This window comes from Crassostrea angulata, chromosome 4 (assembly GCF_025612915.1).
Source record: "Crassostrea angulata isolate pt1a10 chromosome 4, ASM2561291v2, whole genome shotgun sequence".
Classification (NCBI taxonomy): Eukaryota; Metazoa; Mollusca; class Bivalvia; order Ostreida; family Ostreidae; genus Magallana; species Magallana angulata.
The window spans coordinates 12,513,516-12,539,202 of NC_069114.1; the positions used below are offsets into that span (position 1 = coordinate 12,513,516).

Genomic DNA, 25,687 nt, shown 5'->3' on the forward strand with positions numbered 1-25,687 from the left:
AGGGTCATTAAAGGCCCATATCACATATAGTCCTATAATTTTTTTAAACATTAACCTTGAAGACCGCATATTATTTCACTATACATTAAAGGGCGGATAACCAGAAGATTGACTGCACAAAAGTACAATGGTATAACAACCCCTCAGTGTGCATTGAACCTGTAGAGGGTCTGGGGATAATCCTTGGCAGAGGGGAGATCTGTATGGAATGACGTCACATTCAAATGAATTTTTGTTTCATTTCAATAATGGATTTTTTTTCAAAATTTCTCATAATTTTTACTTTTAAAATGTTCATTGATATTGAAAATGTACATTTTTAGGTCTTAATTTCTTTTGTAAAAATAAGATAACCATTTTACTTGAATGTTGTTTGAACAAAGTGTTTCTGTTTTACAAAATAAACCAACAACTATTAATGTATTAATAGAACATTTATTTTTTTAATAAATGAAAATCTTGAAATTACGGGTTTTTTTTTACAAAATACATCACAGTCAAACACAATTACAAGTGCATGTACTATATACATTTACATGAACATTCCAAATGTTAAAATACATAAAACATAATGCAATACATATACATTGAAATAATGAACAATACTGATTTCATACAGTAATACCTAAATCTATGAAAAACAACACAAGAGATTCAGAATGTAAATATTGGTACTTTGACTCTTGAATGTATTCTATAAAGTATAAGCACTTTTTGTGGAATTTCAGTTTTTCCTGTGTGTCTGTCGATGTCGAAGCATATTTCCGGATTGTGCGAAACACTTTCCACACTCTGGGCATGCGTAAGGCTTCTCCCCGCTGTGGGTCCGCTCATGCTTCATGCAGGTGGAGTAGTCCGCAAATGCACGGGTGCAGGTCCGGCACTTCGCAGTACAGTTAAGGCAGCCAATAAAACTATAGGCACATTTTTGTGATGAAAACACGTATACTTTAGTTCAACTGGCATGTCCTTTTAAAAATCAATAACAGTTACTCAAATGCAATATATTTCTAAAATAAATATATAACAGTACAATATTTATGTTCATAATGGTCACGTGATATGGTAGTGGCATGGTACAAGCAGATGTAGTTGTGGTTTTGAGGTCATTTAAAAAATTCAATATTGCAAGGGGATAATCATGTTAAAATTCACAACTGAATTATAAAATAACTTGATGTTATATGGTAGATTTTGGTGCGAACTTTATGAGATAATAATATTTGATAGTAGAAACCGTAATTTATAATGCATATGTTGAATAATTTTGAAGGTCACAGGGTTAATTTAATTATAAAATAATTAATTTGTAAGATTTTACAAGGATCGTAGAAGTTTTTAAGTTACATAGCATATTTCAAATTCACATGTAAAAGTTTGTCAGGATCAGGTAAGTGTATGCCCTTGCAATTAAGTGATTTATTTAAGTACTCAGCTTTCAGATATACGATATTTTATACAAAACCGAGGTTGCTTCTTTATACGATGCATACTTTTAATAAAATAAAAATAAGACTATATAGGTAGCATTCTACTAAAAATAATGTTAAACAAAATATCCATTTATAATTTTCCGTTAATCTATGACATTTATTTTTCTTTGCTATAAAACTGCATGATAGCATTCAATGACTTAACTTAATGCGTCATTTTGAAGCATATGACGTCATATTTTGTAGTACAGCGAGAACGACATCTCGCTTATTTTTCAGTGTGTACGATATAACGGACATCAAAATTGTAAGTAATAACATTAGTTGTTTTCAATTAAAAGATTAGTTTAACTTAAGTTTGCTAATAAATAGATTAGTAAGTAATTTCGAGGTTTGTAATATACTGTGATGTCATAATGCACATTTCCCGTACTTTTTGTCTTGTAAACAGATAGCCATGCTATGACCTTAAATTGCTAGTACATGTATTAAATAATGGTCACTATGATATTTGAGTGTACCTAGGTGCTGCGCACTGAATGGTGCTAAGGATAATTAATAGAATGAACTCTGTGAATCTTGTAGCACTGCGTAGTATTCCTAAATGATGTCATAAAACCAGGCGAATAATACGGGCATAATAATATCCAAATTGAGAGTTTAAAAACAAGTGTCATATTTGGCGATTCTGTGTCTGCAACGATAGCTCTTGTACTCTATATTGAGTCATGTATTGTGTATTCTATATATTAACATTTGTTCCCTTTTATGCCATGTATGAATGATCGTATTATGAGTAAGTGATGCCTCATACTAGGTGGGGGACTCCGAGACCCAGGACTCGGAGACTCAAATCCTGCATCCAGACTCTTTGATTGGCAGTTTTGACGGTTTTGTTACTTTATTAGGAATAAACTATTAATCTTAATTTTGAACACTAAATGTTCACTCATGATCGTCGTAAATGGGCCGAACTAGTCAGAACTGTCCATCATAAGTAAAATGTTATATATACCCATGTAAAATGATGTTGAACAGATTAAGAAATTCCGCTTAGATAGATTCCGCTTATATAGATTCTTAGACTCTTGATTTGGGCTGCTTTAGATTGTTGTAATCTTAATTATACGATCACGATTAATAAACTATTGTTCAAAGAAGTACTGGACTTCGAGTTGAGTATCATCGCCAGAAGATATCAAAGTCTGAGGGCTTACACGAACTTTCTTGGTGCCCGTGACCAGGACTGAGCGAAGTTTAAAACAGAATAAGGTAAGAACCATTTCTATATGTCTCTTATAGCTATCTCGAAGTAAACAATTTTGTCTAAGCAACCAATATGGCGACAGGTGATGGGTTTAATAAAAAAGAATTTCAAAATCCAATAGAGCAATTAGAAAAACAATTCGCGGGGTTGGGTCAGAACAAGGAAAATAAAGGGCAAGAAACAGGTCAAAAATCCTCAGAAAAAGAGCAGATTAAACAAAATACTTTTGAAACATATCATGATGCTAGGCCGTATGAAACTCGTGAACCTCGACACCGAGTCCCAGATCAGGATGATGATAAAGATTTTTTCATTGGTCAAGTTAAAACTATAACAGCCGCACTCTCAGTGCCCCTATCTTCTGTGATAACTCCTTTTGAGGGAGATGCTCAAAAATTTAAACAGTGGATAAAGGAAGTTGAAAAGTACAGTGTTATGTCTGGGAAACAAGGTCATGAGATCCCCATGCTTGCATACATAACGAGTAAGGGTTCAGTGGGGGATTATATTAAAAGGTATTTAGATCAAACAGATGCGTCTGAAGAAATCCCATCTTGGAACGATCTTAAGGAATCCCTTAAAAATAGATTTGCAGAAATAACAGATCCCCAACACGCGTTAGCAGTAATGCGTAAGACTCGACAAAATTCAAATGAAAGTGTTCAGTTGTTCGCCGAGAGACTATTGCAAATCGCGGAAGACGCCTACAGTAATGACAGGCAAAAAGATCCTTTGATACAACAACAGTTAGTAGATATCTTTTGTGACGGGTTGACATTCGACTACCTCAGAATGAAAATTTTGCGAGAAAACCCTAAAGATTTAGAATCCGCAATTCAAATAGCAATGCGAGAACAAAATCTGAGACAGAGGCTAGCGATAAGAGGGTCAAATATGACAGAAATTGTACAAAGTAATGACAACAGACGAACTCTTTCAAATTATGATACTACTCTTCCCTTATTAAAGGATAGAGCAGATAATCTTACCTCAGTAGAAACAAGGCATGTAGAACCACTGGAAATTGACTATGCGCGTAATAGTAGGTGTTTTAAATGCAAACAGACGGGTCATAGGGCTCGATTTTGTACTCAAAATAAACCCCTAGTCTGGTCCCGTCCTCAAATAAATAAACGACCCAGTCAAAACAAACCCGTCCATAATATAGAGCAGAAACCCCGTTCGCCTGTGGAATGTTGGAATTGTGGTAAAGTAGGTCATGTGCGTGCAGATTGTTGGGGCTCGCATATGTATCAAAGAGCGCAGCAAAATCGGGGCAGACCATCAAATCGTCAAGGCCGAACATATAAATCTAGCGACCAAGTAAATAGGGGATCGTCTCAAAATTTCAAATCGCGCTCTTATTTTGACAAACAAAAACAGGAAAACTAAGACGTTCTTACTTCGTTGAAGCCCGAAGAAAGAACTTTAAACAAAGACCTGCATATGAAATTAATTTTACTAACAACCCCAGTAGCTGTTTATTAAAAGTAGGAAAAAATAAATTTAGAGCTTTGGTAGATACAGGTGCAGCCGTATCTCTAATTAGTAAGAAAATGTATGATAATCTATTTCCCCGCCCCAAGTTGTTTAATAATGATATCCCCTCTTTACAAGCAGCAAATGGCAATTCTTTAATTGCGATAGGGTATGTAAATATTTCCTTTAAGATTTCAGGATTAACTTTTGACCACAAACTTTATGTGACAAAGGGACTCAACCGAAACAATGTTCGTTTATACTTTGATCTTGGACTTATGCGTATTGATGGCAAAGTATACGCGGAACTTAAAGAAGATTTACACATCTCAACTATTGTAAGAACACCTAAGAAACGTATTATGAGACCCAACACGGTGACTGTATGTTATGGAAAAATAAACAACAATTTTCCTCTGGAAAAAAATGACTTGGTTGAAGTGAACAGCATAGACAATAACTGCATTATTGAAGACCCAGGACTATTTTTAAAAGACGCCGTTTGTATAGTTCGGAAAGATAAGAAAGTTCCAATGATCTTCGTTAACCAAACTAACAAAAATTATAAAATTCCAAGAGGCTACATAGTAGGACGAATTACCGCATTAAAACAGAAGGAAATCTCAGAAATACAGACTACTCAAGACACAAAAGAAGAAATTGATGTACCTAAAAGATTTGAACACTCAATCGAAAGACTTGTGAGCAAGAACCATGATTTATTTGCAAAGAAAGACAGTGATCTTGGAGTGACTGATACTGTTAAAAAGAAGATAGAAACTGGAGATCACCACCCAATAAAGAACAGACCCTACCGTGTACCCCTAAATAAAAGACGCAAAGATTATTGAGAGATCACAATCGCCTTGGTCATTTCCCTCAGTAGTGGTGAAGAAAAAGGACGGATCAGACCGGATGTGCGTTGACTTTAGAAGCTTGAATAAGATAGTGAAACCAGTATCATTCCCGCTACCGTTGATTGATGACATCCTATGTTTACTAGGTAAGGCAAAATATTTCACTGCACTAGACTTAAAGAGTGGATATTGGCAAGTGAAATTAGAAGATTCAAGTAAAGAAAAAACGGCCTTTGCATGTCACAAAGGACTATTCCAATTCAACCGGATGCCATTTGGGTTGAGTAATGCACCGGCAGTCTTTCAGGAGCTTATGAACATAGTTCTTCAAGGACAAGAAGAGTTTGCTATCGCATACTAGTACCTGGATGACATTCTTATATTCTCAGAGACACCGGAAGATCATCTTCGTCATATTCAAGACGTTTTCAACCGCCTAAGAAAGCATGGACTTAAAATGAAGCTAAAGAAATGTAGTTTCTTCAAGGAACAGACTGAATATCTTGGTTTCATCATTGATAAACATGGCGTTACACCTGACCCAAAGAAAGTCGAAGCTATAAGAAAGTTACCAGCGCCCACTACAGTCCGAGAAGTTCGTGGCTTTATAGGTATGTGTAGTTATTACAGGAGATTTGTACCGAACTTCTCTAAGATTGCAGAACCATTGATTGACTTAACCAGAAAATATGCAAGGTTTAAATGGACACCATGTTGCCAAAAAGCGTGTGACTTTATTAAAGAAAGTTTAACGGTAGTGCCTTTACTAGCATATCCAGATACTAATAAGCCGTACATCCTGTACACCGATGCCAGCGACAATTGTATTGGAGCGTGCCTTACTCAAAAGACAGATGAGGGAGAAGATAAGCCAATATATAACTTATCCCACAAGCTGAGTAAAACTCAAAAAAAGTGGTCAACCATAGAAAAGGAGGCAATTGCAATCCATTACGCCCTTCAGAAGTTAGACCATTATTTACACGGTGCTCAGTTTACTATAAGAACAGACCATAAGCCGCTCAAGTATATCTTAGAATCTCCAATGCAAAATAAGAAAATTCAACTATGGGCATTAAGTATTGCAGGATATAACTGTAAGGTAGTCAACCTCGAGTGTGAGGAGGAAGAACAATCAGAGCATGATGAACCAGATGTTAAGGACAATTTCTTTGAAGTGAACGTACTTAACTCCAATGCTTTTTCGCCTAAGAGATTGGCCAGATGTGACGTTAAGCAACACGACGAATTGGTAAAACCCTTTATTGATCTACCAGAAGGATTTGACATCAAAGAAAGTCAACAACACGATGAGCAGATCAAGAAACTGAAGAATCGGTTAAATAAAGGAACAGCAACGGCAACCGAAGAAAAGAAGTTTCTGGAAATTGATGGTTTAATGTACTATCTTTCAGATGGAGACTCAGAAGGCCCAAAACTTCGCCTGTATGTACCACGTGAGATAGAACTTTTAGTAGTGCAGCAGTATCATGACGGACTTGGACATATGGGAGTGGACAAAACATATGACGTAATAAGACAAAAGTTCTACATACCAAATTTATACAAAAGGTTATATTCTTATATAGAAGGATGTGTGGTATGCCAAACGAGGAGCAATAAGAAAAATCAACCTCCACTTCAAGAGACAGGCATACCACCTTTTCCAATGGCTAAAGTAGGACTTGATCTATCAGGACCATATCCAACACCCTTGTCGGGAAATAAATACATAGTTTCTTTTATTGACATTTACTCTGGTTGGCCAGAAGCTTTTCCCGTTCCTGATAAGTCAGCTGACAACATAGTACATCTTATCTTAGAAGAACTATATCCAAGATATGGCTGTCCTCTTCAAATCCTCAGACAACGGGACAGAAAATGTGAACAAGAAAGTGGAAGAAACCTTAAAAGAATTGAATATCAACCATATCAAAACATCTTATTACAGCCCTCAAGGTAATGGTAAAGTAGAACGATTTCATAGAACTCTACATGACGTGATGGCTAAGAAAACAACAGACAACGCTCAAACATGGGATATTCATCTTAATCAGACGTTGGCAGCCATTCGTTTCCATCCTAACGATTCGTCAAAGTTTTCCCCATATGACCTTATGTACAACAGAGATGTCGTATTACCTCTTGATACGTTAATGAAACCTCGAAGGAGATATGCGGGAGAAGATCAACACAAGATCGCCCTACAAGAACAACATAAAGCTTTCCTGCTAGTACATCGTAATATGAAGGAGGCCAAGAAGAAACAGAAAGCTCAGGCCGATAAGAAAAGCAAAGATGAAAATTTTCAGGTAGGTGACCCTGTCTACCTTAAGAACAACAGGAGACAAAATAAATTAGATAAAAAGTGGCTACCATATTATCGAATCATTGAGCAGAAAGGACCAGTTAGTTTCGTGGAGAGAGACCAATTGACTGGATTAACCACCAAATGCCATGCACGACAATTAAGACTGGCAGATATTTCGCACTGGCCCCTTTCACAAACTACTGAAGATGGTGAAAGAACTCTAAGAAAAACTAACTAAGTGGTGCCACCGGAAGATGAATCGTCGTCAGAAAATGAAGACATGCAACCAGAACCACTTGAAAGAGCTATATAGTCCAAACAATGGGCAAGAGAAGGATCTTCAGACGAAGAGGATATTCCCCTAGCAGAACTTCAAAGACGTATAAGAGCTAAGAAGATCATGGATGATCAGCAGTATAAACACGAGAATGATCAGACCGTAGATTCAGAATCGGATGAGACCCATGAGTCAAAACAATGTGATGAAAATAGTGGTCAAGACTATGAAATACCCTTAGATAACCCAAATGTACCCTTAGATATCGATGAAAATATGGAAATAGATGAAATAGCCCCTAAAGTAGGTCTAGGCTTCAAACCAATCCCTAAACCCCGTAAATCTAATAAACAAAAATTTAAAGAGGATTGTTTAGTTGTCTTAAAACAGTTAGTAATAGGATAGAAAAGGTATCCTTTATTTTCAGATGTCAGAATCTGAGTTATTGGAACTGAGATTGACGCCCCCTAGTGAACTTTATATCAAAATAAAGTTTGGAAGAGTCACATTGACAGCAGCCTTGAACATATACAGCCATTATTTGAGTGATACAGAGCCATACTCTGATATGGTTATGATAATCATTAGAGGAGAAATCACCTCCACGAGCGTTAGGAGGGAGGGCGTCACCGAATGTAGATGTAAATAATCTTGAATAAGCTTAGCTTTGTATATATTGCACGCTTTTAAAAATGTATGACAGGATGACCCCTGTGACATTAAAACAGTGAGATACGCCAACTAGCAGACGCGGACTCAGCACCTAGGTTATAATAAACAAGGTATATGCGGAGTTCAAGAGAGTTTAACATATACTCGAAATACATAAAACAGCGACTAAGTAAAGAAACTGTAAGACTAATTTTTGTAAGTGATTTAAGATAATTCGTAAAAACAATCAAAATTTTGCGTTCAACATCTTGAGTATGGGACAAAGTTGATCAGGTTTTTTATGGTTTAATGTCTTAAGACTAAAGATTATAAAGTTTTCCCGATGAATTCACTTATGGCGGAATTGCCAGTAACTAATTTGCAACCCATGAAATCCTTGTCTTTGGTGGGAAGCCCCTGGTTTTATGTGTGTTTAACTTTGGCAGTAACAATAACGATAGGACTTTGTATTATGAAACGCAAAACTATTAAAAAGTGTGTGTGTGTGGGGGGGGGGGGTATATGCTGTGGTGGTTGCTGGACAGGTTGTCGAAAAAGGGGTAGTGACGGAGATAAGAAAGGTTCTTCCAAAGACACTGTATTTTGTTGTGTGAATCCAGAGAAATGGACCTCTAGTGATATTATTGAACTTGAACCAATCCCGAAAGACACTAGGATCCAAGAAAACCCAGACGGAGCGGAAGACTCGAAACTCGCAAATTGACCAGTAACACGGGGACAATTTCGACCAAACTAGCACAACAATTACTTGAAGAGGAGAAAAATAAAGAATCTCCATGGACCAAATACTATAGACCGGACCCAGACCTGGCACGTAAATACCTGGAAGAGAAGGTCGTGATGTCTACGCACCAGAGGAACGCAGGCGACGCTCCGCGAGAAGTCGCCTCGCCATCCGCACGGGTGCCGATGATGGATGAATAATTAAGCTGCAGCCGTGAAGAAGTAGTGTATTCCTTATAAAAGCATTGTGAAGTTAAGTGAAAATTAAAAATGTGAATCGTGTAAAAGTAGAAATGTGCGTTATCTTGTGCTAATATAAATCTCGCATTTGGTGATTCACTCTGGAGATCTTCAGGAAGAAACCGATGGACTCCGAACCTATGACGCTAACCTCGCCCCTAAGAAGGAAGAGATATTTTGTGAACTTACAAGCATGCCTTGACTTTGTAAATATATGTGACATCAGGCTTAACCATACTTAGTATTACTTTGATGATGAATTACGTTTATGTTCAACTATAGTTATTTCCTCTTGGTCATTATTGTCATACTTTATTCATTATTGTTTTCATGATTGTAATGCGATATAATCAAGCCATATGATTTTATGTACATGTATACATTCTGGTTATAGATTTGTTTTAGTAGATGTATGATGTTCCAAGCCGGAGGTGGAAACATCTCACTTAATACTATCTCTTAACATAGATGTTCTGACTGTTATGTCACTAGGAAGCTCGTCTGATCAAGGGTAGATCAAGGACGCTTTCCTATCCCGGGCGCCAGGCATGAGAAATCTCCCTTCGGGATACTTCTTTTGTTTGGGGGACGTATGTAAACAGATAGCCATGCTATGACCTTAAATTGCTAGTACATGTATTAAATAATGGTCACTATGATATTTGAGTGTACCTAGGTGCTGCGCACTGAATGGTGCTAAGGATAATTAATAGAATGAACTCTGTGAATCTTGTAGCACTGCGTAGTATTCCTAAATGATGTTATAAAACCAGGCGAATAATACGGGCATAATAATATCCAAATTGAGAGTTTAAAAACAAGTGTCATATTTGGCGATTCTGTGTCTGCAACGATAGCTCTTGTACTCTATATTGAGTCATGTATTGTGTATTCTATATATTAACATTTGTTCCCTTTTATGCCATGTATGAATGATCGTATTATGAGTAAGTGATGCCTCATACTAGGTGGGGGACTCCGAGACCCAGGACTCGGAGACTCAAATCCTGCATCCAGACTCTTTGATTGGCAGTTTTGACGGTTTTGTTACTTTATTTAGGAATAAACTATTAATCTTAATTTTGAACACTAAATGTTCACTCATGATCGTCGTAAATGGGCCGAACTAGTCAGAACTGTCCATCATAAGTAAAATGTTATATATACCCATGTAAAATGATGTTGAACAGATTAAGAGATTCCGCTTAGATAGATTCCGCTTATATAGATTCTTAGACTCTTGATTTGGGCTGCTTTAGATTGTTGTAATCTTAATTATACGATCACGATTAATAAACTATTGTTCAAAGAAGTACTGGACTTCGAGTTGAGTATCATCGCCAGAAGATATCAAAGTCTGAGGGCTTACAGTCTGAACGAAGTTTATTGACAGCCTTAACTGTGCTGCGTTGTACGGTTTCTCGCCTGTGTGAATCCGAATGTGTGTGCGCAGAGTGGACTTCTGGGTAAAGGCCTTCCCGCAGACGGAACATTTGTGAGGCCGGATGCCGGTGTGGGTAGCCATGTGATAGTTCAAGTTGGTGTTTCCTCTGTAAGTCTTCCCGCACACAGGACACTGATGTTTGGAGTGCTTAAACTTGACGGCAGACGACACAATGACAGCAGATGACACGGTCTTGGCCTCTAAAACGTCACAGGGTTTTGAACAACTATCCATGATGGACTCGTACACATACAGATCATCAAAGTTAGAACACTAGTTTTTCTACTGGAATCCCCAAGGAACTTCTGTTGCAGTTGCTTCATAGCACTGGAGCTTGAAGAAATAGAGCCACTGGAATTGATGAAGGCATTGTCACTGAAGCTATGGTATCCACTGTCAAACTCCTCATCCATGAAATCAGAAGCCAGGTAGTCAACAGTGATGTTATCAGAGAGTTTGGGTAATTCTGGCTAAATACAGTCAGTTTGAAAGGTTGCTTGTGGCCTTCTTGAACTAAGCTACATCATGGCAATTACAGAGATATTTACTTGTCTTTACAATTAATCTCAGGGTTAAAGTATGTGTATAATGCAAATAGATATTTAAAGATATTTAAAACTTAAAATCATTTTGCTATGATATTCTCATAAATTCAAATATCTTTTTTACTCTTGTATCAATAGAACATCCCTTGACCTTAGGTGGTAAGATGTATTTAAGAAAAAACCGACTAAAATATAAACCATTAGGCCTAAACTTGGTTTAACATGAATATTCAAATAAACACATTTAGTAGGGTAGATGTAATTAATAAAGCAATAAGTTCTTACAATTTTATAACATTTCATATTACATTAAGTAACAATATTAATAGCAATACTATGGTCGAAGGAATTTAAGGTAATCATACCTTTTCCTTTCTTTTAGAGACTGTTGTAATTGCAATTAAATGAAAAGATAATGACTAAATGATCAATTTATTATCTTTTTTGTAGCTTTGAAGAAATAATAAATCACGAGTATACATGATACATGCATACGAAATGTTTTACGTCTTCTAAATGTGTTCACTGCAATAAAAGTTAATAACAATGCCATCATTTCATCTATTCATTTTTTACCGTTAATAAAAAATATGAAATATTTCTATCACTTTCATTTAACATGGACACTCATTTCACTTTCTCTTAATCATTGACAGTTCATAAATTTATGTCTCGTTTTTCTATCATTCACAGATATGGAACACATGTAAGGTAAAGAGAATGCCGACTTCCTCTTTGAATTGCTTCCACTTATCGCAGGCTTTCTGGCAGTAGAACTCGGTAGGTGCCTTCAGTCCTAGGTTGGCCAGTAGACGGGCGTATTCCAGGTAAACGGCCTCCACCAGTGACACTGTAAACACACACAGATAGAGATATATCACAGTGTAGGCTTGCTTTTTATGAAACTAACTATCAATAAACTATTAATAGACAATTGCTATTATCTATAAGCCTTCATCTCTCATTCTCTCTCTCTCTCTCTCTCTCTCTCTCTCTCTCTCTCTCTCTCTCTCTCTCTCCATGTCAGATATACCTTAGCCAACCTGACGGCCTGGTCCCATTTTCCATAGGTCTGGAGATATCAACAGGTGCCCGGTCCTTTGTCAATCAGGCAGAGCAGCTAACTACATTGTACCTGTATGGTCACCTGTGGCACTATGGGGTCTAGATCTTACTCTGACTCCCAGTAAGATCTACAAAAAATGTGAACATTCTTTTCAATATCAAATTAAGACTTGTTGCAATATCTATGTTTCAATAAAAAGAGAAATTAAAGAGTTGGGTAGAAAGTAAAGAATAATGCATACATCAATTAAGACCGTATTTGAGTGTAAAAGGACACTTAAAATATGAGAGTTTTAAAGGGGATTTTGACTCTTATTACACTACACCTATGCATTTTTAACCTCTCTCTCTCTATATATGATATACATGTACAAGTCAGCAATTTGTACGAATATTTCAACAAAAGGAGTGCTGATAGATCCAACTGATGATATTAAAGATTGTAGAATGTTATTTATTTGTTTTATAGACACATTTCTGATAGATCAAAATGATGAGTACTGTAGTAATTATTATTGCAGATTGCAGAATGTTATTTGGGTTTTTTAACCTTTCATAAAACGCCAAGTACATGTATTCATTACGTTTATTGATATGAACGGTTAAATGCATGGATTAAAAAAAATTCACTGATATGACTTATTCAAGCATGTAAAATGGCATTACATGCACACTGTGCATGTTATGTATGATGAACGTATACACTACCTTGGCATAAGCCAGTTTACATGTCTATTACAAAAAAATACCGGTAAACCTAAGCTTTTAAAACTTCAAAAAAAAAACCCAAAACAATTAAGATATTTCCAATTGGAGAGACATTAAAATATGCTAGACGTTTAAAGTACAAAAAAGGAGTATATGCCATACCTTTCATCCATCTATTAATGGTGTTTAATACAATAATACAACTGTCAGTAGCCATAAACCAGGTGCTTTGTTCATCACATGAAAATCACCATAAGTTCTGTTATGTCACTTTCTAATGTCTTTGAAAGAAAGATATAAAGATGGTTGCAATTCTTATAAAACTTTCAAAAGAAACCAAGACCAAAATATCATTGCTTATATTTTGGATTTCTCCAGCATATTAAACAATATCATATAAAATGCATGAGCTACATATTAAACATGATATCAGTAAATCTTTATTAAGCTTTAGATTTCAAAAAGCATCAAATTTTCTAAATATTATCAGTACATAAATATACAAAAACAATTTGCAGGTAGTAGATATCATATAAAGCCTTTTTAAATCAAGAAAATAAATTTTCATAGTGTAATGACCATTATGAGCGTACATGTGTTGCTCCTACACAAAAAAATGAACAGTACTTGTGAAGTAAATCTTAAATGTAATACATTGTGCGCAACTATTAATACCTGGGGAGAGTCCTAATACAGGCTAGCTCTGCTACGTCCAAAATACTGACCAGGCGTCCGCACTACCAGTGGCAAAGTCTTTCTCTTGGGGTCAAACTCGATACAGATAAAGTTAGCAGGGTGGGCATTCAGGGTGTACTGGAGTTTTAAACCTGGGTAGCTGTCAATGATAAGGTTTTCTATTTGCATACAATTCAATTAATTCAAAATTACCAAATGCTGCACCAGGTATTGAGTAAATAAAAATTTGCACAATTATAAAAAACTTTGTATTACATTGAGCTGTCGTAGCCATGAATTACCTAACTATTTGTTCTTTAATGCTTCATTATACTTCAATGTATCGTGCTTCACCTAATGATCTCTCTAAAAACTACCTCAGTAAGTCTATGCTGCCTTGCCCACTCGTCAAGAAGAACAGGTCCCAGTCATTGTTCCAGGAGATCTCATTGACCTCAAACTTAAACTGTTCCTCTGCATTTGACCTGTGACTTCTGACATCAATAAAAGTAATTAGGTCATCCTTGTTGCACACAGCTGTAGTTCTTCCATCTGGTGACCAGCAGATGTTTATGATTTTCATCTTAAATATTGATTAATAGTTAATGTATAACAATAGTATCAAAATGGAATTTCACATACATTTATTGAAGTGTCCAAAAGTCCCTGTACATTTGTATTAACCACGTTAACAGCTGTTTCATCTCAAAGTAAGTATTGACAGTTTCTACAGCTCAATGATTCCTGGGTCATAGAATCAACCGCTGTTTTACCTTTAGTATTGACAGTGGCCACAGAACGATTGGTCCGGGCGTCCCAGATTCGTATTGTCTTGTCTCCACTAGCTGTCACCAACTGATCCGGATTCTTTGGATGCCAACACAGCTGGTCAACACTGTCACTATGTCCACGAAATGTGCAATCTTTGACCTATAGAATTTGTAGACAGACCCAAAAATAATTGTCAGACTAATCAATGTTTGAAAAAATATTAAGGTGGTATGGGACACCTGTCAATATCAATGTGGATAAAAATATATTATAATTCTAAAAAGAATACTTTCACCAGCTTAGAATTTTAAAATTTTACAATATTTAATAAAAAAAAAATAGCTTTTAAAAATATTTGAAGAGGTAAAAAATGTAAAACACCCAGCAGGATTTGAACTCATGACTTAAAGATTTGTAGTAAACCCTCTAACCCACTGAGCTACGATGTTCAGTGACAATATTGGGAAAGAAATTACTTATATAATTACACTTCATTTTATTGTTTATTTCGATAAACAATACGTCACAATATGGAGGTGTCCCATACAACCTTAATTTATTTAAGTTGTTTTCCAACATTAACTTTGAGCATGATATATCCTTGTATGGTACATAATTGACATCATGCTAAAACAACCCAGTTTTCCGGTTCCATTTTTTGTGACCTTACTATCTCAAAATTGACAAAAATCATTCAGTAGTTTTTTGTGTTAAACTATGCAACAAGCATGTCAAAAAAACAAAACAAAAAACATCCTCATTTAAAAAGAACATAGGCCTATAGGTGTCACTACAGTAATAAATTTTACTAATATATTCTTACCAAAATTGCACAACTTTAGATACAGACTAGATACGATCTCGTTACGAGTAACGAGTAGGTCTTCCGTTCAATTTTTAAACGATAGCATTAAAATATCAATGAAATTTCAGAATTCCCCTCAACCACTCCCTTTCAGAAAATGTAAACGATTGTCATTATCCTTTAAAATGCTTAACAAAAAGTTTTGCTTTTTCTCATACAGAACATTAAAGATGTAAGATTTTTGTCCCCTAAAATCCCTAATTACGTCATCAATGGGTTTGGAAATGAGTTCTACAAACTGATATTGTTACGATCAATAACTTTGTTCCTACAATGCATTACAAAATCTGTATCGTTTTTAAGTTATCTGTAATAGAGTTTACGACAATCTTGGCCCCTAAATAAAGGGGCCAGCCCCTTTTTCTTGAGTTCATTCGAAAGGTCTCACGAATTATAACATTTTTTGTTCTTACACCTATCTAGAATTGTTGTTCATTTTATAATTACAAATGATAGAATATTTTAGGGGCCAGCCCTCTAGATCCTTAATGGGGACAGACATTGGTGTTTTGATTAATGGAATCGATTAGAATCATCAATACAGATATTTTCTCTTCTACAATGCTTAACAAAATATGTCTTCTTCTCTAGATATATTGCGTCAAAGCTTTAGCACTTTGGCCCCTAAAAATCCCTAATTACGTAATAAATGGACGTGGCAATGATTTTTTCTGATAGATATTGTAACGATCAACAACTTTGCTTCTATAATGCATTACAAAATCTTTATCGTTTTTTCGTTATCTGTGATAGAGTTTACGAGTTTCTTGGCCCCTAATTTAAGGGGCCAGCCCCTTTTTCTTGAGTTCAATCGCAAGGTCTCACGAATAATAACATTTTTTGTTCTAACACCTATCTAAAATTGTTTTTCATTTTTGAGATACAAATGACTGAATATTTTAGGGGCCAGCCCTATAGATCCTTAATGGGGACAGAGATTGGTGTTTTGATTAGTGGAATTGATTATTATTATTAAGACAGACATTTTCTCTTCTACAATACTTAAGGAAATATGTCTCCTTCTCTAGATATATCGTGACAAAGTTTAAGTACTCTGGCCCATAAAAAACCCTAATTACGTCATAAATGGGCGTGGCAATGATTTTTTCTGATAGATATTGTAACGATCAACAACTTTGCTTCTATAATGCATTACAAAATCTTTATCATTTTTAAGTTATTTCTAATAGAGTTTACGAGTGTCTTGGCCCCTAATTTCAGGGGCCAGCCCCTTTTTCTTGATTTCGTTGAAAAGAACTTTTGATTTTCTACCACTTTTGTTATATATGTCTTAACAAAATACCAACTGATAAAAAGATACAGATCAAAACGTATAAAAATTTTGGATAAAAATTCGTACCCAATTTTCGTGCCCAGGCGAGCTCCAAGAAATGGCGCCACTGGCGTAAAACAAAATAATAGTGCACAACTTCAGACTATAGACTACCTATCCTGAAAATTTCATAGTCATATCTCTGATAGTTTCTGAGATCAGCTCTGCACAAAATAGGTCGTAAAAAACTACAAAATGGCCGATAAATCGGTACCGGAAGTGACGACAACAAAAATTTCAAAAACATATAAAATTCAGATCATGACTCATCATCTCCGAAAAAATGACTGAAATCGGCTGAATAGTTTTTGAGAAATCGCGTGCACAAAATTTGGAAAAAAAAAATAATAATAATAACTAGACACGATCTCGTTGCGAGCAACGAGGAGGTCTTCCGTCCGATCTTTAGAATATGGAATGACCTTACTCTTGATCTTCGTCGACGAAACGTATCCGGAAAAGGAGGCGGGATCTATGACTATTGGGTGAACAACTGTCTAACCCTTTGGTGTACCTTATTTGAGGGATCAGCTCCTTTTCATTCAGTTTTGTCAAAAGGTATTTTTGTGAACCACTATTAAGTGTTTAGAAATTGGTAACCGTTTTTGAGATATATGGGGAAAATCGTTTTGATATCCGGTCCTAAAACTCCTTTTAGGATCCAGATAACAAACAATATATGGTTGTACATTGTTAAGGTAAATATTTTGAGCATCTTTTGTTCAATTTTGCTTTCCAAAGTTGTCCTTCCATTTTGAGATATTGAGCATTAAAGTTTTAGTCTTCTGGCTCCTTAAAATCCCTAATTACGTAACATAAGAGTAAATGATTGCCACGTATATGTAAATAACCTTAGAATGAACATAATTGCTTCTATAACGTATCACAAAATATTTAACCGTAAAAAGTAATCATTTAAAAACTTTAGAGCCCCCTCAGCCCCTTATTTGAAGGGCCAGCCCCTTTTTCTTGATCTCAAATGAAAGCCCTTGTCAATTCAAACACTTTTTGTTCAAAAAGTGTTTACAAATTTTGTACCGTTCTCGAGATATCTGGAGAGGGTCGTTTTAGGGGCCGATCCTGTAACTCCTTTTAGGGACCATACAACGAGAAAATTATGGTTTCAAATTGTTAAGCTCAATATTTTGAGCATCTTTTGTTCAATATTGCTTGTCCAAATGTTTCTTCATTTTGAGATATTAAGCATTAAAGTTTTTGACTTCTGGCCCCTTAAAATCCCTAATTACGTAACATAGGAGTATATGATTGCCATGTATAGGTAAATAACCTTAGAATGAACATAATTGCTTCTATAACGCATCACAAAATATTTCACGGTAAAAAGTTATCATTAAAAGACTTTAGAGCCCCCTCAGCCCCTAATTTGAAGGGCCAGCCCCTTTTTCATGATTTCAAATGAAAGCTCTTGTCAATTCAAACACATTTTGTTCAAAAAGTGTTAACAAATTTTGTACCGTTCTCGAGATATCTGGAGAGGGTCGTTTTAGGGGCCGAACCTGTAACTCCTTTTAGGGACCGCATAACAAGGATAATATGGTTTCAGATTGTTAAGCTCAATATTTTGAGCATATTTTGTTCAATATTGCTTATCCAAATGTTTCTTTATTTTGAGATATTGAACATCAAAGTTTTGGACTTCTGGCCCCTTAAAATCCCTAATTACGTAACATAGGAGTAAATGATTGCCTTGATTAGGTTAATAACCTAAGAATAAACATAATTGCTTCTATAACGCATCACAAAATATTTCACGGTAAAAAGTTATCATTAAAAGACTTTAGAGCCCCCTCAGCCCCTAATTTGAAGGGCCAGCCCCTTTTTCATGATCTCAAATGAAAGCTCTTGATTTAATTAAGTTTTTTTGTTCTACATGTTTTAACAAAATGCTTTCAAGAAAAGAGATATTCAAAAAAAAACAAGAAAAATCATGACGCCTTTTTAATCTTAATTTTCACGCTCGGGCGAGCTTCGGCGCTCTTTGAGATAAAGATGATTAATGACCATTAGACACTATTTCAGTCTTTCGTCTATCAGCCCTGAAAAGTTCAACATCATATCTTAAATAGTAAAAGAGGAGTTCTCCGCACAAAATACCCCTATAAAAACTGATAAATCCACGATATCTCAAGACAGGAAGTGACGTCATCAACAACAAAAATTTCCAACAAGGTTCAGATCAATACCTATCAGAGCTGAAAATTTGACGTAAATCGGTTGAGCCGTTTCCGAGAAATCGCGTGCACAAAATCGGTAAGAAAAAAAATAATAATAACTAGAGCAAAGCTCGTTGCAAAGCAACGAGTGGGTCTTCCGTTAATGTCGGAAGTAAAGCTGGGAGTTCCTGTAAGAAGCAGAGCTCTTAAACCAATAACAAGAGCAACTAAAATAAAAAGATGAAAAAAATCGAATTATTCCTGGTACGACTTAACAAAATCCGAATGATTTTAAGTACGAATTAACAAAAACCTTTTTGATTTTAAGAACGACTTAACCAAAAAAATCCGAATGTGTTTAAGTACGACTTAACAATTATTTTGGTACGAGTTAACTTTACGATAAACATTATGCTATTTTTAAAACCAAGGACGCGGAATCAAAATTTCCGGAAAAATCAATTTTTAAACCCCGATATCTCTGTAATGCATCGTCCGATTTTAAAACGGTTTTCAGTTTAAGATTCAGCTTCATAAGCTCTACAAAACACATATTCATTTTTCATTTGATCAGAAAATTCATTTTTTCGAAAAATTTGTTTCACTTCCGGTTTCGACCGGAAGTGACAGATTTTCATTTCGAGCCTTATTACAGAGGTAAATCGACCAAATCATAACCATTGAAAATTTCAAGCGTCTATCTTAAAGCGTTTTTGAGAAAAGTCCGGGACAAAATGACTTTTTGAAATTTTTAAATATGACGTCACGTCAAAACGAAGGTGACGTTCTCTTTAAAACTTTAACATTTTTGAGGGACGCTAACGTGCAAAATTCTCTGAAATTTCATCAAAATCGGTTAAAAAACTTTTGAGTTATGAAGCAAAAAAGGAGTCAGAAGAAAAGAAAAAGAATAATAACTAGAGCAAAGCTCGTTGCAAAGCAACGAGTGGGTCTTCCGTTAATGTCGGAAGTAAAGCTGGAAGTTCCTGTAAGAAGCAGAGCTCTTAAACCATTAACAAGAGTAACTAAAATAAAAAGATGAAAAAATCGAATATTCCTGGTACGACTTAACAAAATACGAATGATTTTAGGTACGACTTAACAAAAACCTTTTCGATTTTAAGAACGACTTAACAAAAAAAATCCGAATGTGTTCAAGTACGACTTACCAATTATTTTTGGTACGAGTTAACTTTACTTTGAACATTACGCTATTTCTTAAACCGAGGACGCGGAATCAAAGTTTCCGGAAAAATCAATTTTTAAACCCCGATATCTCTGTAATGCATCGTCCGATTTTAAAACGGCTTTCAGTGTTAGATTCAGCTTAATAAGCTCTATAAAACACATATTCATTTTTGATTTGATCAGAAAATTCATTTTTTCGAAAAAATTGATTCCCTTCCGGTTTCGACCGGAAGTGACAGATTTTCATTTCCAGCCTTATTACAGAGGTAAATCGATTAAATCATAACCAATGAAAATTTCAAGCCTCTATCTTAAAGCGTTTTTGAGAAACGCCGCGGACAAAATGACTTTTTGAAATTTTTAAAAATGACGTAACGTAAAAACGGAAGTGACGTTTTCAAAGAAACTTCAAAAACTTTGAGGTATTATAGTTGCACACAACCTCTGAAAATTTCATTAAAATCGGTTGTAAACTTTTTGAGTTATAAAGCCGAAAAGGAGTCAGAAAAAAAAATAAAAAGAACTGGAGCAAAGCTCGTTGCAAAGCAACGAGTGGGTCTTCCGTTAATGTCGGATGTAAAGCTGGAAGTTCCTGTAAGAAGCAGAGCTCCTAAACCAATAACAAAAGTAACTAAAGTAAAAAGATGAAAACAATCGAATTATTCCTGGTACGACTTAACAATATCCGAATCATTTTAAGTACGACTTAACAAAAACCTTTCTGATTTCAAGAACGACTTAACAAAAAAATCCGAATGTGTTTAAGTACGACTTAGCAATTATTTTTGGTACGAGTTAATTTCACTTTAAACAAAACGCTATTTTTTAAACCAAGGACGCAGAATCAAAATTTCCGGAAAAATCAATTTTTAAACCCCGATATCTCTGTAATGCATCGTCCGATTCAAAAACGGATTTCAGTTTTGAACTCAGCATAAAAATTACTGTAAGATACGTACGTAAAATTTTAAAAATTGAAAAACATGAAAATTCAAAAAAATTGGTTTTGCTTCCGGTTTCGACCGGAAGTGGCCGAATTGAGTTTCCAGCCTTATATCATAAGTAAAACGATTGTTCTACCTTCTCTGTAAATCTCATAGCTTTATCTTAAATCAAAAATGAGAAAAGCTCCGGACAAAATCACTTTTTAAAACGTGAAAAACGTCAATATCTGACGAAATTGATGACGTCATCAAATAATTTTTTCATATCATAGAGATCTTTTAGATACACATTACACCTGTAAATTTTAAAACAATCGATGCAAGCGTTTTTGAAATATTTGAGTTGGAAAAAAAATAAAAAGAATAATAATAATAAGAACTAGAGCAAAGCTCGTTGCAAAGCAACGAGTGGGTCTTCCGTTAATGTCAGAAGTAAAGCTGGAAGTTCCTGTAAGAAGCAGAGCTCTTAAACCAATAACAAGAGTAATAAAAAGAAAAAGATGAAAAAAATCGAATTATTCCTGGTACGACTTAACAAAATCCGAATGATTTTAAGTACGAATTAACAAAAACCTTTTTGATTTTAAGAACGACTTAACAAAAAAAATCCGAATGTGTTTAAGTACGACTTAACAATTATTTTTGGTACGAGTTAACTTTACGATTAACATTATGCTATTTTTTAAACCAAGGACGCGGAATCAAAATTTCCGGAAAAATCAATTTTTAAACCCCGATATCTCTGTAATGCATCGTCCGATTTTAAAACGGCTTTCAGTGTTAGATTCAGTTTAATAAGCTCTACAAAATACATATTCATTTTTGATTTGATCAGAAAATTCATTTTTTCGAAAAATTTGTTTCACTTCCGGTTTCGACCGGAAGTGACAGATTTTCATTTCGAGCCTTATTACAGAGGTAAATCGACCAAATCATAACCATTGAAAATTTCAAGCCTCTATCTTAAAGCGTTTTTGAGAAAAGTCCGGGACAAAATGACTTTTTGAAATTTTTAAAAATGACGTCACGTCAAAACGGATGTGATGTTCTCTTTAAAACTTTATCATTTTTGAGGGACGCCAACTTGCAAAAATCTCTTAAAATTTCATCAAAATCGGTTTAAAACCTTTTGAGTTATGAAGCAAAAAAGGAGTCAGAAGAAAAGAAAAAGAATAATAATAATAACTAGAGCAAAGCTCGTTGCAAAGCAACGAGTGGGTCTTCCGTTAATGTCAGAAGTAAAGCTGGAAGTTCCTGTAAGAAGCAGAGCTCTTAAACCAATAACAAGAGTAATAAAAAGAAAAAGATGAAAAAAATCGAATTATTCCTGGTACGACTTAACAAAATCCGAATGATTTTAAGTACGAATTAACAAAAACATTTTTGATTTTAAGAACGACTTAACAAAAAAAATCCGAATGTGTTTAAGTACGACTTAACAATTATTTTTGGTACGAGTTAACTTTACGATAAACATTATGCTATTTTTTAAACCAAGGACGCGGAATCAACATTTCCGGAAAAATCAATTTTTAAACCCCAATATCTCTGTAATACATCGTCCGATTTTAAAACGGCTTTCAGTGTTAGATTCAGCTTAATAAGCTCTACAAAGCACATATTCATTTTTGGTTTGATCAGAAAATTCATTTTTTCGAAAAATTTGTTTCACTTCCGGTTTCGACCAGAAGTGACAGATTTTCATTTCGAGCCTTATTACAGAGGTAAATCGACCAAATCATAACCATTGAAAATTTCAAGCCTCTATCTTAAAGCGTTTTTGAGAAAAGTCCGGGACAAAATGACTTTTTGAAATTTTTAAAAATGACGTCACGTCAAAACCGAGGTGACGTTCTCTTTAAAACTTTTACATTTTTGAGGGACGCAAACTTGCAAAAATCTCTGAAAATTTCATCAAAATCGGTTTAAAACCTTTTGAGTTATGAAGCAAAAAAGGAGTCAGAAGAAAAGAAAAAGAATAATAATAATAATAATAAAAAGAAACAATAGAATAACAAGAGGGTCTTCCGTTGGAAACGGAAGACCCTAATAATAAAAAGAAACAATAGAATAACAAGAGGGTCTTCCGTTGGAAACGGAAGACCCTAATAAGAAAAAAAAGAAACCGTAGAAAAACAATAGGGTCTTCCGTTGAAAACGGAAGACCCTAATAATAATAACTAGACACGATCTCGTTGCGAGCAACGAGGAGGTCTTCCGTCCGATTTTTAGAAGGTGAAATGACGTCATCGACTTTAATTTTCGACAACAAAACATGATATGGAAAAAGGGGTGAAGTACTAATGCTTTTCTGTAATGCTTTTTATAAGTTCTCTAACGTTGCTTTTTTAAATACCTGCATTTCTTCCAATTGAAATAGAAAAGCTTAAATTATTTTACCTCTGGCCCCTAATATCCCTAGTTAGGTAACGCATGAGAAAATCATTATATTGTTGGGATATATAAACGTATTATAGTATTATACATACAGTCTGTCCCAAGATATTTTTGCCACACATTTTCTCAAATTATTCGACATTTGTAAATATCTCTTGATTCACACGACGTTCATTCGATAGTATGAAAAAATCCCAAGACTTCCCTTTTGTAACGCCCCCTTCTAGCTTGTCAGGTTTCAATACACGGCTAAAAAAAGAAAGTCAAGTCTACGGGGATTTTGCATTGCATCAGCCATTATAAAGCCCGAATGACAACGTTGAAAAATTGTGCTAGATATTCCGTGAGACTTCCGAATTGAGAAGAGATGTAAACATTTCCCATCATTAATCTCCGTAGGAAATCTGTTTACGATTTTGTGAATATTTACGAAGGAAAAATAGTAATTTCTTAATGAAGTTTAACCCCCTAAAACGTTAGTACCTAATTACGTAACACATGATAAAATCAATAGATTTCTTGGATACATAACAGTTGAGATCGACACAAATCTTAAAATTTTGATTAATTCATGTGATTTTGAAGGACCACAGTTGTGAATGGAATTGTAGATCATTTTGGAGAATAAGCGGGTATTGAACATAATTAATGCACATGATCAAGCATACTAGTATGACAAATAAAGTGTCTTACACATGTAAATCTTAATGTTAAAGCTGCTTGATCCAATTTTCAATAAAATAATTGTACGATTTTAAACTATGGTTATGTTAAGTACTTGTATGTGTGCAATAATATACGTTGCAGTAGTTTTCCCGGTCAATTAAGCCATATTTCAATGCAAAAATTATGTAAATGTTTAAACTCGTTTAATCCGGATGTTGGGTATTACGGCATGCTGCCCAATCTGGCGGCATTATTCAGCCCCCTGACATTTTCCCATCATTTTTGTTTTAAAAAAACTGTGCAATCCGGATCTTGTCTATTCTGTAAACCGGCGAAATGAAAAAACATTATGCTTATAATTAGTGAGAGTTATCTCCCATAGTCCGTCTACTTATCAATCGGTCGGCCTTCTGCGAGATATTTTAAATGCTCAATTATCGACCATTTTTTTTTGTCGTTGCTATTGATTTAAATAACTGTAAATATTAGATCTAAACTAGCAAATCATTTCAGTTAATACCGTAAAGTCTTGTTATGAATTGCAAAAATTATATAATTAGATTATAGTTCCCCCCATTTTTTAAGGCCGTGTTTCAGGATACTGTGAGAGTAAGACTGCCGATAATGTTTGGTATTCCCGTTGTATGGCTACACGTACTGAGTTGCATATATTATTCTGTCAAAATGCTCAATTTTTAAAAATGAAATTCTCATTATATCAATATTTATCCATTGTTTCCCTGCATCATAACAGTTCTCGCCATCAGGTGTTTCAGCCACCTGTTGACTTGTTAATGTTTTGTTTAACAATTTACGGTTAAGCATGCATTTTTCAGGTAAATCGGATGCTTGAAAAATTATCAATAACGATGATTTGATTCAAAAAGTATTTCAATCGTATGTATTCCATTATGGATTTATTGTTTCAAAAAAAAAAATTTAAAATGAAAATTGGTACCGTATAAATAAGATCGATGAAATCTAATATATTTCAGAACAATTTAAAATTTTACAAGAATACACGGTCAGGACCTACAGCATTAAATACTTAAATTAATTTGCAACAATGTCCTCTAAACCGGATGTTGCCTAATCCGGCCATTTTTTTCAGAACCACCCTCCGCCGGATTAGACAATTTTTGGTGTATCCACAAAATATTCGACATAAAAGGGTTTTGCGTTATTTCGCCTCGTGATTAAACTGGCCCCTTACGTCGAAGCTAGTATGATTGTATTACGACTTTGACATCTGTCTTTTTTTAAATAATCTATTATAACATATGAAATATCCAGCAAGACTATTTAAACAAAAATAAAGCAGTGTACATTTGTTCATTAATAGTTTTTATGTTTACGTTGCTTATAATCATTGCAAAACATGCAGGATGAATAAACCCAATCATTCGAAGGATGAAACCCAACGGTTTTCTTTTTTAAACATTCCGATGATGTATTTTGGGGGTTTTTTTGTATGCCCCAAATTTATTTTTATTTACTTTGAATATTTCTAACGTTGAAGGAAGAGCAATTCCGTGAAAATACATCTGTAACTTTTTAAGATCATTCATTTGGTTTGCAAGGAAAATTATTTGATAATGTAATAGCCGACAAATCGGAAGATGCAGCTTAAAGAAATTTCTCAACTTATTATAC

General features: G+C 34.8%; 1 pseudogene; it reads right to left on the minus strand.

The window, feature by feature from the left end:
- Nucleotides 1-478: 478 nt before the first annotated feature.
- LOC128180701 (uncharacterized) overlaps nt 479-25,687 on the minus strand; it is a 38,581-nt pseudogene continuing 13,372 nt past the window's right edge.